Raw genomic sequence first — 15,531 nt, forward strand, 5'->3', positions numbered from 1 at the left:
CAGTAACGAGATTGAACTAGGTATTGGATACTGACGATCAAATCTCGGGCAAGTAACATACCGATGACAAAGGGAACAACGTATGTTGTTATGCGGTTTGACCGATAAAGATCTTCATAGAATATGTAGGAACCAATATGGGCATCCAGGTTCCGCTATTGGTTATTTACCGAGAATGGTTCTAGGTCATGTCTACATAGTTCTCGAACCCGTAGGGTCCGCACGCTTAACGTTACGATGACAGTTTTATTATGAGTTTATAAGTTTTGATGTACCGAAGTTTGTTCGGAGTCCCGGATGTGATCACGGACATAACAAGGAGTCTCGAAATGGCCGAGACATAAAGATTGATATATTGGAAGCCTATATTTGGACATCGGAAAGGTTCCGGGTGAAATCGGGATTTTACCGGAACACTGGGGGTTACCGGAACCCTCCCGGGGGTTAATGGGCCTTAGTGGGCCATGACGGAGAAGAGGAGGGCCGGCCAGGGCAGGCCGCGCGCCCCCTCCCCCCTAGTCCGAATAGGACAAGGAAGGGGGGGGGGCGGCGACCCCCTTTCCTCTTTCCCCTCCCCCCTTTCCTTCTCCACCAAGGCAAGAGGGGGGAGTCCTACTCCCGGTGGGAGTAGGACTCCTCCAGGCGCACCCCAAAGGGGCCGGCCGCACCTCCCCCTCCCTCCTTTATATACGGGGGCAAGGGGGCACCCCATAACACACAAGTTGATCTATGGATCGTTCCTTAGCCGTGTGCGGTGCCCCCCTCCACCATATTCCACCTCGATCATATCGTCGCGAAGCTTAGGCGAAGCCCTCCGCCGGTAGAACATCATCATCGTCACCATGCCGTCGTGGTGACGGAACTCATCCCCGAAGCTTTGCTGGATCGGAGCCCGGGGATCGTCATCGAGCTGAACGTGTGCTGAACTCGGAGGTGCCGTACGTTTGGTGCTTGGATCGTGAAGACGTACGACTACATCAACCGCGTTGTGCTAACGCTTCCGCTTACGGTCTACGAGGGTACGTGGACAACACTCTCCCCTCTCATTGCTATGTCATCACCATGATCTTGCGTGTGCGTAGGAATTATTTTTGAAATTACTACGTTCCCCAACAGTGGCATACGAGCCTGGTTTTATGCGTTGATGTTATATGCATGAGTAGAACACAAGTGAGTTGTGGGCGATACAAGTCATACTGCTTACCAGCATGTCATACTTTGGTTCGGCGGTATTGTGAGATGAAGCGGCCCGGACCGACATTACCCGTACGCTTACGCGAGACTGGTTTCACCGTTGCGAGCACTCGTGCTTAAAGGTGGCTGGCGGGTGTCTCTCTCTCTCACTTTAGCTGAATCGAGTGTGGCTACGCCCGGTCCTTGCGAAGGTTAAAACAGCACCAACTTGACAAACTATCGTTGTGGTTTTGATGTGTAGGTAAGAACGGTTCTTGCTAAGCCCGTAGCAGCCACGTAAAATTTTGCAACAACAAAGTAGAGGACGTCTAACTTGTTTTTGCAGGGCATGTTGTGATGTGATATGGTCAAGACGTGATGCTATATTTTATTGTATGAGATGATCATGTTTTGTAACCGAAGTTATCGGCAACTGGCAGGAGCCATATGGTTGTCGCTTTATTGTATGAAATGCAAACGCCCTGTAATTGCTTTACCTTATCACTAAGCGGTAGCGATAGTCGTAGAAGCAATAGTTGGCGAGACGACAACGATGCTACGATGGAGATCAAGGTGTCGCGCCGGTGACGATGGTGATCATGACGGTGCTTCGAAGATGGAGATCACAAGCACAAGATGATGATGGCCATATCATATCACTTATATTGATTGCATGTGATGTTTATCCTTTATGCATCTTATCTTGCTTTGATTGATGGTAGCATTTTAAGATGATCTCTCACTAAAAATTATCAAGAAGTGTTCTCCCTGAGTATGCACCCACCGTTGCCAAAGTTCGTCGTGCCCAGACACCACGTGATGATCGGGTGTGATAAGCTCTACGTCCATCTACAACGGGTGCAAGACAGTTTTGCACACGCGGAATACTCAGGTTAAACTTGACGAGCCTAGCATATGTAGATATGGCCTCGGAACACGGAGACCGAAAGGTCGAGCATGAATCATATAGTAGATATGATCAACATAAAGATGTTCACCATTGAAAACTACCCCATCTCACGTGATGATCGGTTATGGTTTAGTTGATTTGGATCACATGATCACTTAGATGACTAGAGAGATGTCTGTCTAAGTGGGAGTTCTTAAGTAATATGATTAATTGAACCTAAATTTATCATGAACTTAGCACCTGATAGTATTTTGCTTGTCTATGTTTGTTTGTAGATAGATGGCTCGTGCTGTTGTTCCGTTGAATTTTAATGCATTCCTTGAGAAAGCAAAGTTGAAAGATGATGGTAGCAATTACACGGACTGGGTCCGTAACCTGAGGATTATCCTCATTGCTGCACAGAAAAGTTACGTCCTGGAAGCACCGCTGGGTGCCAGGCCTGCTGCTGATGCAACTGACGACGTTAAGAACGTCTGGCAGAGCAAAGCTGATGACTACTCTATAGTTCAGTGTGCCATGCTTTACGGCTTAGAACCGGGTCTTCAACGACGTTTTGAACTTCATGGAGCATATGAGATGTTCCAGGAGTTGAAGTTAATATTTCAAGCAAATGCCCGGATTGAGAGATATGAAGTCTCCAATAAGTTCTATAGCTGCAAGATGGAGGAGAATAGTTCTGTTAGTGAGCATATACTCAAAATGTCTGGGTATAATAATCACTTGATTCAACTGGGAGTTAATCTTTCAGATGATAGTGTCATTGACAGAATTCTCCAATCACTGCCACCAAGCTACAAGAGCTTTGTGATGAACTATAATATGCAAGGGATGAACAAGACTATTCCCGAGCTCTTCGCAATGCTAAAAGCTGCGGAGGTAGAAATCAAGATGGAGCATCAAGTGTTGATGGTCAACAAGACCACTAGTTTCAAGAAAAAGGGCAAAGGGAAGAAGAAGGGGAACTTCAAGAAAAACAGCAAGCAAGTTGCTGCTCAAGAGAAGAAACCCAAGTCTGGACCTAAGCCTGAAACTGAGTGCTTCTACTGCAAGCAGACTGGTCACTAGAAGCGGAACTGCCCCAAGTATTTGGCGGATAAGAAGGATGGCAAAGTGAACAAAGGTATATGTGATATACATGTTATTGATGTGTACCTAACTAGAGCTCGTAGTAGCACCTGGGTATTTGATACTAGTTCTGTTGCTAATATATGCAACTCGAAACAGGGACTACAGAATAAGCGAGCACTGGCCAAGGACGAGGTGACGATGCGCGTGGGAAACGGTTCCAAAGTCGATGTGATCGCAGTCGGCACACTACCTCTACATCTACCTTCGGGATTAGTTTTAGACCTGAATAATTGTTATTTGGTGCCACCGTTGAGCATGAACATTATATCTGGATCTTGTTTGATGCGAGACGGTTATTCATTTAAATCAGAGAATACTGGTTGTTCTATTTATATGAGTAATATCTTTTATGGTCATGCACCCTTGAAGAGCGGTCTATTTTTATTAAATCTCAATAGTAGTGATACACATATTCATAGTGTTGAAACCAAAAGATGCAGAGTTAATATGATAGTGCAACTTATTTGCGGCACTGCCGTTTGGGTCATATCGGTGTAAAACGCATGAAGAAACTCCATACTGATGGACTTTTGAAATCACTTGATTATGAATCACTTGGTACTTGCGAACCGTGCCTTATGGGTAAGATGACTAAAACGCCGTTCTCCAGAACTATGGAGCGAGCAACTGATTTGTTGGAAATCATACATACTGATGTTTGTGGCCCAATGAATGTTGAGGCTCGCAGCGGGTATCGTTATTTTCTCACCTTCACAGATGATTTGAGTAGATATGGGTATATCTACTTGATGAAACACAAGTCTGAAACATTTGAAAAGTTTAAAGAATTTCAGAGTGAAGTGGAAAATCATCGTAACAAGAAAATAAAGTTTCTACGATCTGATCATGGAGGAGAATATTTGAGTTATGAGTTTGGCCTACACTTGAAACAATGTGGAATAGTTTCGCAACTCACGCCACCTGGAACACCACAACGAAATGGTGTGTCCGAACGTCGTAATCGTACTTTACTGGATATGGTGCGATCTATGATGTCTCTTACTGATTTACCGCTATCATTTTGGGGTTATGCTTTAGAGACGGCCGCATTCACGTTAAATAGGGCACCATCAAAATCCGTTGAGACGACGCCTTATGAACTGTGGTTTGGCAAGAAACCAAAGTTGTCGTTTCTTAAAGTTTGGGGCTGCGATGCTAATGTAAAGAAACTTCAACTAGATAAGCTCGAACCTAAATCGGAGAAATGTGTCTTCATAGGATACCCAAAAGAGACTATTGGGTACACCTTCTATCACAGATCCGAAGGCAAGACATTCGTTGCTAAGAATTGATCCTTTCTATAGAAGGAGTTTCTTTCGAAAGAAGTGAGTGGGAGGAAAGTAGAACTTGATGAGATAACTGTATCTACTGCATTATTGGAAAGTAGTTCATCACGAGAACCGGTTCGTGTGACAACTACACCAATTAGTGAGGAAGCTAATGATAATGATCATGAAACTTCAGATCAAGTTTCTACTGAACTTTGTAGGTCTACCAGAGTAAGATCCGCGCCAGAGTGGTACGGTAATCCTATTCTGGAAGTCATGTTACTTGACCATGATGAACCTACGAACTATGAGGAAGCGATGATGAGACCGGATTCCGCAAAATGGCTAGAAGCCATGAAATCTGAGATGGGATCCATGTATGAAAACAAAGTATGGACTTTGGTTGACTTGCCCGATGATCGGCAAGCCATTGAAAATAAATGGATCTTTAAGAAGAAGACTAACGCTGATGGTAATATAACTGTCTATAAAGCTCGACTTGTTGCAAAAGGTTTTCGACAAGTTCAAGGGGTTGACTACGATGAGACTTTCTCACCCGTAGTGATGCTTAAGTCCATCCGAATCATGTTAGCTATTTCTGCATTTCATAATTACGAAATTTGGCAAATGGATGTCAAGACTGCATTCTTGAATGGATTTCTAGAAGAAGAGTTGTATATGATGCAGCCGGAAGGTTTTATTGATCCAAAAGGTGCTCACAAAGTGTGCAAGCTCCAGCGTTCCATTTATGGACTGGTGCAAGCATCTCGGAGTTGGAATATACGCTTTGATAGTGTGATCAAAGCATATGGTTTTATACAGACTTTTGGAGAAGCCTATATTTACAAAAAGGTGAGTGGGAGCTCTGTAGCATTTCTAATTTTATATGTAGATGACATATTATTAATTGGAAATGATATAGAATTTCTGGATAGCATAAAAGGATACTTGAATAAAATTTTTTCAATGAAAGACCTCGGTGAAGTTGCTTACATATTGGGCATCAAGATCTATAGAGATAGATCAAGACACTTAATAGGACTTTCACAAAGCACATACCTTGACAAAATTTTGAAAAAGTTCAAAATGGATCAGGCAAAGAAAGGATTCTTGCCTGTGCTACAAGGTGTGAAGTTGAGTCAAACTCAATGCCCGACCACAGCAGAAGATAGAGAGAAAATGAAAAATGTTCCCTATGCTTCAGCCATAGGCTCTATCATGTATGCAATGCTGTGTACCAGACCTGACGTATGCTTAGCAATAAGCTTGGCAGGAAGGTACCAAAGTAATCCAGGAGTGGATCACTGGACAGCGGTCAAGAACATCCTAAAATACCTGAAAAGGACTAAGGAAATGTTTCTCGTATATGGAGGTGACAAAGAGCTAGTCGTAAACGGTTACGTCGATGCAAGATTTGACACTGATCCGGACGATTCTAAATCGCAAACCGGATACGTGTTTTTATTAAATGGTGGAGCTGTAAGTTGGTGCAGTTCTAAACAAAGCGTCGTAGCAGGATCTACATGTGAAGCGGAGTACATAGCTGCTTCAGAAGCAGCAAATGAAGAAGTCTGGATGAAGGAGTTCATTTCCGATCTAGGTGTCATACCTAGTGCATCGGGACCAATGAAGATCTTCTGTGACAATACTGGTGCAATTGCCTTGGCAAAGGAATCCAGATTTCACAAGAGGACCAAGCACATCAAGAGACGCTTCAATTCCATTCGGGACCAAGTCCAAGTGGGAGACATAGAGATTTGCAAAATACATACAGATCTGAATGTTGCAGACCCGTTGACTAAGCCTCTCTCACGAGCAAAACATGATCAACACCAAGACTCCATGGGTGTTAGAATCATTACTATGTAATCTAGATTATTGACTCTAGTGCAAGTGGGAGACTAAAGGAAATATGCCCTAGAGGCAATAATAAAGTTATTATTTATTTCCTCATATCATGATAAATGTTTATTATTCATGCTAGAATTGTATTAACCAGAAACATGATACATGTGTGAATACATAGACAAACATATAGTCACTAGTATGCCTCTACTTGACTAGCTCATTAATCAAAGATGGTTATGTTTCCTAACCATAGACATGTGTTGTCATTTGATTAATGGGATCACATCATTAGAAGAATGATGTGATTGACATGACCCATTCCGTTAGCCTAGCACTTGATCGTTTAGTATGTTGCTATTGCTTTCTTCATGACTTATACAAAGTTCCTGCAACTATGAGATTGTGCAACTCACATTTACTGGAAGAACACTTTGTGTGCTACCAAACGTCACAACGTAACTGGGTGATTATCAAGGTGCTCTACAGGTGTTTCCGAAGGTACATGTTGAGTTGGCATAATTCGAGATTAGGTTTTGTCACTCCGATTGTCGGAGAGGTATCTCTGGGCCCTCTCGGTAATACTCATCACTTAAGCCTTGCAAGCATTATAACTAATGAGTTAGTAATAAGATGATGTGTTACAGAACGAGTAAAGAGACTTTCCAGTAACGAGATTGAACTAGGTATTGGATACCGACGATCAAATCTCGGGAAAGTAACATACCGATGACAAAGGGAACAACGTATGTTGTTATGCGGTTTGACCGATAAAGATCTTCGTAGAATATGTAGGAACCAATATGGGCATCCAGGTTCCGCTATTGGTTATTGACCGAGAATGGTTCTAGGTCATGTCTACATAGTTCTCGAACCCGTAGGGTCCGCACGCTTAACGTTACGATGACAGTTTTATTATGAGTTTATAAGTTTTGATGTACCGAAGTTTGTTCGGAGTCCCGGATGTGATCACGGACATAAAGAGGAGTCTCGAAATGGTCGAGACATAAAGATTGATATATTGGAAGCCTATATTTGGACATCAGAAAGGTTCCGGGTGAAATCGGGATTTTACCGGAACACCAGGGGGTTACCGGAACCCTCTCGGGGGTTAATGGGCCTTAGTGGGCCATGAGGGAGAAGAGGAGGGCCGGCCAGGGCAGGCCGCGCACCCCCTCCCCCCTAGTCCGAATAGGACAAGGAAGGGGGGGGGGGGCGGCGCCCCCCTTTCCTCTTTCCCCTCCCCCCTTTCCTTCTCCACCAAGGCAAGAGGGGGGAGTCCTACTCCCGGTGGGAGTAGGACTCCTCCAGGCGCACCCCAAAGGGGCCGGCCGCACCTCCCCCTCCCTCCTTTATATACGGGGGCAAGGGGGCACCCCATTACACACAAGTTGATCTACGGATCGTTCCTTAGCCGTGTGCGGTGCCCCCCTCCACCATATTCCACCTTGGTCATATCGTCGCAAAGCTTAGGCGAAGCCCTGCGCCGGTAGAACATCATCATCGTCACCACGCCGTCGTGCTGACGGAACTCATCCCCGAAGCTTTGCTGGATCGGAGCCCGAGGATCGTCATCAAGCTGAACGTGTGCTGAACTCGGAGGTGCCCTACGTTCGGTGCTTGGATTGGTCGGATCGTGAAGACGTACGACTACATCAACCGCGTTGTGCTAACGCTTCCGCTTACGGTATACGAGGGTACGTGGACAACACTCTCCCCTCTCGTTACTATGTCATCACCATGATCTTGCGTGTGCGTAGGATTTTTTTGAAATTACTACGTTCCCCAACAGTATTCTCCTATAATACCACGGTTGAAACGTTTGTTCCAAAACAAATAGCATGCCAAGGCGATGCGATGGCACAGAGAAGACCGTAAGAAAGACGGAAAGTTGAGAGTACCCGCTGACGGGTCGCAGTGGAGAAAAATCGAAAGAAAGTACGGGAAGGAGTTTGCAGATGACGCAAGGAGCATATGGTTTGGTCTAAGCGCAGATGGCATTAATCCTTTTGGGGAGCAGAGCAGCAACCATAGCACCTGGCATGTGACTCTATGTTTGTATAACCTTCCTCCTTGGTTGTGCATGAAGCGGAAGTTTATTATGATGCCAGTGCTCATCCAAGGCCCTAAACAACCCGGCAACGACATTGATGTGTGCCTAAGGCCATTAGTTGAAGTACTCTTACAACTGTGGAATGGAACAGGTGTACGTGCATGGGATGAGCACAAACAGGAAGAATTTGACCTAAAGGCATTGCTGTTCGTGACCATCAATGATTGGCCTGCTCTCAGTAACCTTTCAGGACAGACAAACAAGGGATACCACGGATGCACGCACCGTTTGGATGATACCGACAGTATATATTTGAAAAGTTGTAAGAAGAATGTGTACCTGGGACATCGTCAATTTCTTCCGAGCAGGCATCCCGTAAGAAAGAAAGGCAAGCATTTCAAAGGTGAGGCGGATCACCGGACGAAGCCTCGCCACCGTACTGGTGCTGATGTACATGATATGGTCAAGGATTTGAAGGTGATATATGGAAAGGGTCCTGGCGGACAACCTGTTCCAAAGGACGCTGACGGACGCGCACCCATGTGGAAGAAGAAATCTATATTTTGGGACCTGCCATATTGGAAAGACCTAGAGGTCCGCTCCGCAATCGACGTGATGCACGTGACGAAGAATCTTTGCGTGACCCTGCTTGGATTCTTGGGCGTGTATGGGAAGACAAAAGATACACCTGAGGCACGGGAGGACCAGCAACGTATGCACGGAGAAGACGGCATACATCAGGGTCATGCAAGCTACGCTCTTACCAAAGAAGAGAAGGAAATCTTCTTTGAATGCCTGCTCAGTATTAAGGTACCATCTGGCTTCTCGTCGAATATAAAGGGAATAATAAACATGGCAGAGAAAAAGTTCCAGAACCTAAAGTCTCATGACTGCCACGTGATTATGACGCAACTGCTTCCGGTTGCATTGAGGGGGCTTCTACCGGAAAACGTTCGATTAGCCATTGTGAAGCTATGTGCATTTCTCAATGCAATCTCTCAGAAGGTAATCGATCCAGAAATCATACCAAGGTTACAGAATGATTTGGTGCAATGTCTTGTCAGTTTCGAGTTGGTGTTCCCACCATCCTTCTTCAACATCATGACACACGTCCTAGTTCACCTGTGCGAAGATATTAACATTTTGGGTCCTGTATTTCTACACAATATGTTCCCCTTTGAGAGGTTCATGGGAGTCTTAAAGAAATATGTTCATAACCGTGCTAGGCCAGAAGGAAGCACCTCCAAGGGCCATCAAAATGAGGAGGTCATTGAGTTTTGTATTGACTTTATTCCTAACCTTAAGCCGATTGGTGTTCCTGAATCGCGGCATAAGGGCAGACTGGATGGAAAAGGCATGCTAGGAGGGGAACAAATAATATGTATGGACGGACATTCTCTCACTGAAGCACACTACACAGTTCTACAGAATTCTGCCTTGGTGGCTCCGTATATGGATGAACACAAGAATTTGCTACGCTCCAAACACCCGGAGCGGTCTGATGACTGGATTACACGTGAACAAACCAGGAGTTTCGCCAGCTGGTTGCAGACACGTACCATGCATGACACCTCTATTGAAGATGACCTGTACTTGCTGTCCCAGTTACCATCTTCGAATATAATGACTTTCAAAGGGTACGAGATAAATGGTAATACATTTTACACGATCGCCCAAGATAAGAAGAGCACCAACCAAAACAGTGGTGTCCGCTTTGATGAAGAAACCAAGACGGGAAAGGAAACATATTATGGTTATATACAGGACATATGGGAACTTGACTATCGACGTGGTTTAAAGGTCCCTTTGTTTCGGTGCAAATGGGTCAATATGACACGAGGCGGGGTAACGGAAGACCCGTAGTACGGAATGACAACAGTGGATCTCAACAATCTTGCGTATGCAGACGAACCATTCGTCCTAGCCAATGATGTGGCACAGGTTTTCTATGTGAAGGACATGTCTACCAAGCCAAGAAAAAGAAAAGATAAGGAAGCGAATGCATCGTACGATGAGCCAAAGCGGCACATAGTTCTTTCTGGGAAGAGAAACATCGTGGGAGTGGATGACAAGATAGACAAGTCAGAAGATTATGAAAAGTTTGATGAAATTGCTCCATTCACAGTGAATATTGACCCGAGCATCCAGTTAAATGATGAAGATTTTCCATGGTTACGGCGCAAAGGGACACACGCGAAGAAAAAGTTTCACACCCAAAGATCTGGGATGTGATCGGCTTCACTAGCTATCATCACTTTCTTCTGTGTTTCGCACCGAGAGGGGAATCTCTGTAATAGTTAGGGTAGTTATGTGTTTTGGCATTTGAAACACGAAGAAATTTTATGTGCAAACAAATTCACACTAATTTCATATAATTCAAAATTTAAACTATTCAAATTTGAAAACTACGGGTACTAACAGAAAAAATAGCAGAAAAGAAAGAAAAACTATAGCTGAAAAGAAAAAAACTATATAAAAACTACTCAAAAATAAATAGAAGAAAATAAATATAGCAGAAAAGAAAAAACTACTCAGAAATAAATAGAATAAAAAGTAAAGCAGAAAAGAAAAAAAATATATTTTCTATTTTTCAATTGTTTACAAAATGACCATGAAATTGAAAATCACTACAAAATGAACTCTGAAAATGTTGAATTTTGGCAAACTAGATGAAAAACTACTCACAAATAAATAGAAGAAAATAAATATAACAGAAAAGAAAAAACTATACAAAAAACTACGCAAAAATAAATAGAAGAAAATAAAGCAGAAAAGAAAAAAACTATAAAAAAAATTGGGGCGCTGCCCTGTGGGCCTGATAGACCACAGGTGTGTAATTACAGGCCTTAAAGGCCCAGCAGACTTACAAGGCAGCGCGCAGAGTTTAGGCCCACAAGCCTGCTAGCTATATAGAGGAGTTCGAAGTGGTAGCCGTGGCTGGGTTTATAAACCAGTGCGGCTGCCCTTCGCCCGGCGAGGTGGGACTAAACTTTGGGGTGGCAGCACGACCCCTTTAGTACCGGGTGGTGGCACAAACCGATACTAAAGGGGGGGCCTTTAGTACCGGTTTGTGCCACCACCCGGTACTAAAGGAGGTCGCTTCCCGCCGCTTGGCCTGGCCAAAACAGGCCTTTAGTACCGGTTGGTGGCTCCAACCGGTACTAAAGGTGCCTTCTATATATACAACAGCTACGAAAATTTCAGTTTCCCTCTCTGTTTGTTCCTCTGTTTCCGTCTTCGTCGCCGTCGCCGCCGCCCTCGATTGTCTCCGTCGCCGCTCGTCTCCGTCGCTGCCCCCGTCCCCGTCGCCGCCCCCGTCCCCGTCGCCGCCCTCGTCTCCGTCGCCGCCCCGGGCCCGTCCCCGTCGCGCCGTCCCCGCCGTCGCCGCCCCGGCCGTCGCCTCGCCGTCGCCGTAGCCCGCTGTGAGCTCTCCCCCTCTAACCCCTCTCCCTCGCCCCCGACGGCCACCATGGGCGTCGCCCCTCCCCGAGCCCATACACACACACACAAGCATGCATGAACACACACACACGTACATATGTATTTTGTATGTTTAATTAGTTTAGATTATTTAGTGTTTAATTAGTATATACGTATTTTGTATGTTTAATTAGTTTAGATTATTTAGATTATTATTTTTTCACTATTATATATGTATGAATGTATGTTAGATGGATATAATTAGTGTTTAATTAGTATGGATATAATTAGTATGGATATAATGTTGTTTTTCAGTTTTTTAATGGATGTATAGAAGTTGTGTTTTCTGTTTTTAGTGTTAGATGCTTAATTAGTATGAAATAGTATATAGATTTTTGAAATAGTAGAAATGATAGAAATTTTAGTTATCAAAATCCAATCATTAAAAAAATATTACTTTTTGCGGGCATATAGCTAGTATTTGTTCTCGACGATGCCCGCCCCGCATCCTCGCCGTCGACTCGTCCGCGACGACGTCCAGCCGACCCATGTCCGGGACTGGGCTCCGCCGGGCTGGCACTGGGAGGTGCTGCCTGGAGGGGCGCGCCGCTTGATGAGGAACCCGGCCCCGGGTCCCGTCGTCGACCCTGATCTCCTTTGGTGGCGTTCGCGTGGGCCAGTTTCGGTGCGGAGGGACCCGGCCCTGCCGGAGGTGGTACGTCGTCGTGGCAGGGAGGAGGACGAGCACGTCCATCGCTACATGGTTGCGTTAGAGGGCGGCAGGTTCTCCAATACCTGGCAGTATCTTCGGGGATCTCACTTCAACTATGATCCTGTGAGGGTTCCTTCTCTTTGGGTGTCCACCGCCCGCGCCGCAGGAACCGCGAGTGTCCTAGATTCTTCTGTAGTATTCGATCTTTAATTAGCTAGCCAATGATGTACTATTCAATATTATATATTATTCGAGACGATGTATTCGAGATTATATGTATTATTCTAGATGAAGTATTTGAGATTATATCTATTATTCGAGACGATGTAATTTGAATACTAAATTGTTTTATATTTCTTTTGAATTAGTTAAATAAAAGCTATGGCAGACAATACCGACAGAGAGGGAGAACTGACCATGTTCGATATGATACGCGGGCCAGATGATGATCAGAATGAAGAAGATTATGACGGCTCCGAATTTCTAAACAACACCGGAGAGGGTGATATGATATTTGATCGCGACGACCGAATTGATGAAGTCATGAACTACGATTATGACGATGACGAAGAACATGTTGATCCTGAAACAACAAAGATCGGCGAGGTATATATATTTATATAAGCAGGTATCTGGTGATCATCACATGTTTTAAATGACTTGAAGATATATTAACGAATCGATCTTTGTTCTTTCAGCCATCCGGATCGAGCAAGTCTTCAGGCAAAAGGACGAAAGGAGGCCTGAACAAAAAGTTGAAGGAGGGCGTAAAGTACAATATCGAGGCAGTCAGACCTAATGGCGAACCATTAGCGCCTAAGAAGATTGTGGACAAGTTCATTCGTCAGTGCGGAGTTCTTGTGAAGGACCAACTCCCGATCTCCCTTCAAGAATGGAGAGAGCCAGCAAAAGACAAAAGACAAAAAGGCAAAGAGGACGCTGCTCCACGTCCAGATGTTACTTTTGTCGACAAGAATCAAAAAGATCTGCTTTGGGATACTCTCATGGAACATTTCACCCTACCAGATCATTTCACAGAAGCAGATGTGCAGAAAGTCAAGGACGCTGCTCTTAGGAAGATGGCGGTTGCATTCAAGAACCACAAGAATCGTGAATGGGACAAGTACGTCAAGGGAGGAAGGAAGACTCCAGTATTCGAGGAAACACTAGAGAACCAACATGCTCATTGGGACGATTTCGTGAAATTCAAGGATTCGGAATTAGCTAAGGAACGGTCGAGAATAAACAAGAAGAATGCCGAAAAAAAGGATAAGTTCCATAAGCTGGGGCCAGGTGGCTATGCGGTGGCAATGCCTAAGTGGGATAAGTCTGAGAAAGAGATGGAGGATGCAGGTGCCACTCCGGTTACTAAGAGCTGCCCCCCCAGGGTCAGGACTTGGTTCTATGCGCATGGGGGGGAGTTGGACCCGAAGATAGGCAATTTTTCGACGAGGGCAAGTCTGAAGGGAGCCGACGATGCGATACTTGTTGCAATAGAAGAGGCACGATCGGGGGTGTTCCAGCCCAACAGAGAGAACGACGAGCTTACGCGTGCCCTGGGAAATCCTGAACACCCGGGAAGAACACGAGGCAAGGGCGCTATTCCGTGGTATGAGGGGTTTTCAGACTGGAACACCGACTGCAGAACCCGTGCGAGAAAGAAGGTTGCGGAGGAGAAGAAGAGGAAGATGGAGGAGGAGCAGAGGAAGCGGGACTATGAACGCCTTCAAGGCCTAGAAGCAAGTCAAGCGGAATTGGTAGTCAAATTCCAGCGGCAGCAGGAGCAGATCGACTCACTTACCCAACAAAGGGGGTCTCAGCAGCTGCAGCAGCTAGCGAATGATCCAGCATTGGATAGCACCGCCCCATCCATGCCGAGAAGCAGCGTGGGTTCCGCCCCGGATGATGCAATGCTGGGTAGATACCCCGTGGATGACATCACGTAGAACACTGGCTGCGAGCTACACGTCAAAATGAAGAACATATCCATGAAGGTGGCGGACGCCGTTGCTTTTACAAATCCCCCCGAGGAAACCTTCCATTGCAACCCGATTCCAGCGGGCTATGCTTGTATCTTGGTTGATGAGGTGGTGGACCCATATTCGGAGCTAGATCTTGACTATCCTGGAGGTGACGACGAGCGCTTTCTCGGAGACGCCAAACATCGTATCATCCTATGGAAAAAGGATTGCATCATCTTTCGAAGGCCACCGACACCGCGTCAGCCGACTCCTCGTCGAAGTCCGCCACCGAGTAAGCAGTCTCCCGCTCCTGCAAGTCCACCAAGTCCGGCAAAGTGTCAGGCCACTCCTCCTCCAAGTCCGGCAAAGTGTCAGGCCACTCCTCCTCCTCCAAGTCCGCCACAGCGTCAGACGTCCACTCCTCCTCCAAGTCTGGCACAACCTCAGGCCACTCCTCCTCCAAGTCCGGCACAGCTTCAGGCGGCCACTCCTCCTCGTCCAACTCAGCCCCATCAGCCGTCTCTGCTGCCTCAGCAATCACAGAAGAGACACCCCACAACTATGGTGCGTAGCGGTACGAGTCGAGGTAGTACAGGAAATACAGGCGGAGGCAAGCGATATAAATATGGTCCAAGCCTCACGCCTCTTCCGCAGAGGGCTTATGACAGGTCCGAGGAGGAAATCGCAGCCATATCGAAGTCTGAGGTGGAAGCCCATTTTGCACCGAAACCGCCACCGCCGCCAAGGGAGAAAGTGCCTGAGGAAACGATTGACCACTTCATTCGTATGGCTCAACCACCAGCTCCCAAGCCTGTTGACACAGACTATGAGCGCCACATCAGGAAGTTAAATCGAGCACGTCTACGTAAGGAGGCGAGCTCGGGATCGAGCAAACAAGAAGCAGCTGTCAAAAAATGCGGGAAAACCATTCCCCAGCTAGGAGAACAGGCGGCGCAATCGATCCCCTCGCTTGTTGTGCCAACAACACGTGACAGTACGCGCACCCAATATTATTGTGGGCAAACAGTTTACGTTCCTGAGGTGGGCAATGTGGTAATAAC

The sequence above is a fragment of the Triticum dicoccoides genome, chromosome 2B, assembly GCF_002162155.2.
Source record: "Triticum dicoccoides isolate Atlit2015 ecotype Zavitan chromosome 2B, WEW_v2.0, whole genome shotgun sequence".
In the NCBI taxonomy this organism is placed as follows: Eukaryota; Viridiplantae; Streptophyta; class Magnoliopsida; order Poales; family Poaceae; genus Triticum; species Triticum dicoccoides.